This window comes from Humulus lupulus, chromosome 7 (genome assembly GCF_963169125.1).
Source record: "Humulus lupulus chromosome 7, drHumLupu1.1, whole genome shotgun sequence".
In the NCBI taxonomy this organism is placed as follows: Eukaryota; Viridiplantae; Streptophyta; class Magnoliopsida; order Rosales; family Cannabaceae; genus Humulus; species Humulus lupulus.
This window is the reverse complement of record NC_084799.1, coordinates 4638452-4642335: the sequence shown is the minus strand read 5'-3', so window position 1 is coordinate 4642335 and position 3884 is coordinate 4638452.

Below are 3884 nucleotides of genomic sequence, written 5' to 3'. Positions count from 1 at the left end.
TTGACTTTTAGACTAATTTATTTTTTAAAATAATTAGATAAATTTTATTAATCTTTATCATTCATTATTTTATTAATAATATTTTAAACTTATCATTTTTGTGCCGATATCCCTGTAATTGATGGTTGTAGTCAACAATTATCAATCACAAGCATACCGGGACAGACTTCTAATTAACTACTAATTAATTTTTTTTGTTCTATTTTTACAAATTATAATTATAATAATTTAACAAATTAATTATTGTTCTATTTTTGTGAAACATGTTTAATGCAAGAGTTTTTTTTTTCAGGTAGTAGGGGACAAAATCTAAAATCTTTGTGTCAATCCTCCCAAATATTAGTCTTTTTGCTAAAGTTTTTATTTCAAAAGCAAAAAGTTTTTTTTAAATAATGATGGACTTTAAACATTAACCACAAGAAATGTGTAGAGTCCAAGAACTTTACTTAGCTAGTTAGATAGTACTATAATAGTAATAGTAGTAGTATTTTTATGACTCTGGATTTTGTTTCAGACCGGGATTTAATTGGACACTCGTAGTAACACTTGTAAATTTTCTAAGTTTAACCTATAGTTTAAGAATATTAATTTTTACCTAAGGTTTGATTAATATGACTGATATTGAGGGTAATATTTATTATATTATAAGGTTTAGATAGACCCAATAAGATAGTAGCACTTGTCATGTGTATGTTTAATGATAATTAAGTATTTTTTAGGAATAAGTTTATTAAGATCAATATTTGAATATCCTAGGGTCTGTCAGTAGCTTTGAAAACGTTAGAGGACTTAGTCAAGGCTGTTTACTCAATTCAAACTAGGCTGAAAATGTGCAATTTCATGTTTAAATATTCAGCGTATGCCGATATATCGCAGCTACAGGAGGCGATATATCGCAACTATAGGGGGCGATATATCGCAGCTATAGGGGGCGATATATCGCAGTACAGGGATACGAAAAATACGAAACTTCGCACAATCACCTCGGGCATGCTGGCCCAGGCGATCTATCGCCTACAAGGGGCGATATATCGGCTCCTTTGTAGTATTTTTGAAAGTTTTTGAAAACGTTCTCATTTAAATCCTTAACCTCTTGATAACTCCAGCATCTTTCTGAACGAGTCTTCAGCCTCTGCTGAACGATAATTCAAATATTTTTCACTTAAAAAGCCATTATTTTTATTCAAGTTAAATGAAGATCTTTTTATTCTTGAACTCTATAAATAGGACCTAGTACCCAGCCATTTATTCATTCATCAAGCTAAGTTCAGAGGCTGCAAGCTGCTAGGTTATTTTTTAGTGTAAACACTTGGGTTGGGAATTATAAGCTTAATCATTATAAGCTTACCAAACACTTGGGAAGTAAGGTTTATAGCACATTTCGGTTCAAGGTTTAGATCGGTCATAGAAGCATTCAAGGTATTCCAAAACTCTAGCCCATTTCTGTATTGTTTTCCTTAAAGTTCTTATAGTTTCTACTTAGCACCCTAACTTTATTCTTTATTCTTGGATAGGAAATCTAAGATCTTGAATATAAGGTTTTTGGTAAGTATATTCTTGATGGTATAATTCGTCCATTCTTTTCATTCCTTTTTCTTCAATATACTCACCCTGTCATTGATGGGTTTTAGGAGTGTTCCAAAGTCCCAAACCTGTTCTCATATCCAGGTACTTTTGGTAAGGAAAATACGATAGGATTTTATGTGTTATGTTATATGATTTATATGTTATAATAAATGTTATCTTATGATTATGTGTTATGTAACATGCTATAATATGTATGATTGTAGACTTGGGCATATGACCTGTACAACTAACAAGCCCCAATAAATTTATGGGCATATGACTTGCTTAGCTAGCAAGCCCCACAAATCTAATGGGCATATGACATGTTTGGTTTGTGGGACCCCAAGTAATAATGGCCATTATAGTATATGTGACATATGTTATGATACGTTTTAGTATATGTTAATTTGAATATTATGTATATGATTTATGTGTTAGATTTTCCTTGCTGGGCATTAGGCTCATTCCTTTTTGTGTATATTTGCAGGAAAATAGCTTTAGTGGCGGGAAAGGTTCTTGGAAGCTTGGGGATGTGTATTGAGGCGGAATGGAGTCAATGGATCGAGAGCTCGATTCGAGGATGAAGTCTCTTTGTTATGGTTTTCTATGTATTTTTCCGCAATTGATTGTAATAAGTTTTAATTCAGTTTTCATTATGTCAAAGTTATGTTTTGTTTCAAACAATGGGATCTCATATCCTACTTTAAATTTTATGTATTTTAACATTTGTTTTACAAGTTTTAATGAAGTAATGATTATTTCACTTGTAATTTTTATTAAAAATTAGTGTCTATGTATAGTTATCGTTAATGGTCCAAAGTCTAGAGTAGTTGGGTCATTACAAAATGTGACAATTTTTTTTTTCGATTTTAAAATGTGGTAAATAAAATACCAAATTAAAAAAAAATGTTTTAGAAATATGTGACATTGTTTTTGTAAAGAAGCCTTCTAAATTTTCAATAAATCCAAACAAACATAGAGCATTATCAGCATTAAAAAAGCTATTCCAAATAAACAGAGACAAGGAACACAAAGCTAAAACAGAGAATTGTCCACATAATACAAAATGACAGATTAATCATTAAAAAATACTAACAAGTAACAACAATTCAGCAACAAAGTACCAAATATAAAATCTAAAATCAAAATACATCAATGACAGTAGTCCAAAATATCGATATCAACATATATCATAAAAAAATACCTCTGAAAATGACACCAAGTGTAATCCGAAAATGACAGCCACCAAGACTAATCACAAAAGTCACTGCCAAAACCAAAGTTATATATGTGATTAACTGCCAAAACCAAAACTAAAGTCACTGCCAAAACAGAGAATTCTCCACATAATACAAAAGTCACTGCCACCAGGTCAAACCATTTTACAACTTGCACTATTTAGACAAATAATAAAAGGAAATATACTAAATTAGAAAATAACCCATATTCAGTTCATTTCACATAAAGAGAATACATGATTCTTTACAGTGGAAAATCAGTAATGATTTCGTGGTTAATTGATTTGGTAAATGATATCAAATAGGAAAGAAAGGCTTGTTTTCCCTATCTTTGTAGCATGTAGTATCCTGATTTTGTACATTTTCCCTTTCTTGTATTCTTTGCCTCTATGTAAGAGAAACAATATACACATAATACGGAAATAATATCTTCTACTTCTAAACTCACATGCATGATCCCAGTTACCTGGCATCAATGATCTCAAGTAATTTTTCTGGTACTTGTTTACAAGAACCTAAAATTTTCCATACATAGAATGTAAGGCTACAGGTATCAAGTAACATTTATCAGACAAATGAAACCTAGAAATTTTTCATTCAAGAACTTTGAAGCAGTTTTACGAACCTATGTATATCTTTACAGCCTTCCACACTATTTTTAATTCAAAACAAGCATTGATGATAAAACATTTGGCAGAGAGTTGTATCAATTATCAAAAAAAAAAAAAACACATAGAAACCTCTCATGGATAAAGAAATAACACATACATTGCCTCTGAATAAATTTAGGATTACCTATGCAGTCGAAAGGTGCGGAGATGCTGTGCAGAAGAGAAGATGGAGAAGAGAAGACGGAGAAGCCGGGAAAAGAGAACGGACGCGAAGAAGAAAGGTGCGGTGCAATTTTTAACCTCTACATAATCATTAGCGGCCGGGTCCGCCTCTATTAGTCTTTCCCGCCGCTAATATTAATAGCGGCGGGTTGTCCACCTCTAATATAGGTAATTGCCCGCTGCTAATAAAAGTTAAAAAAAATTCTCGGGCTTTTAATTTAGTATATCCGCCGCTAAGAGTGGTAAT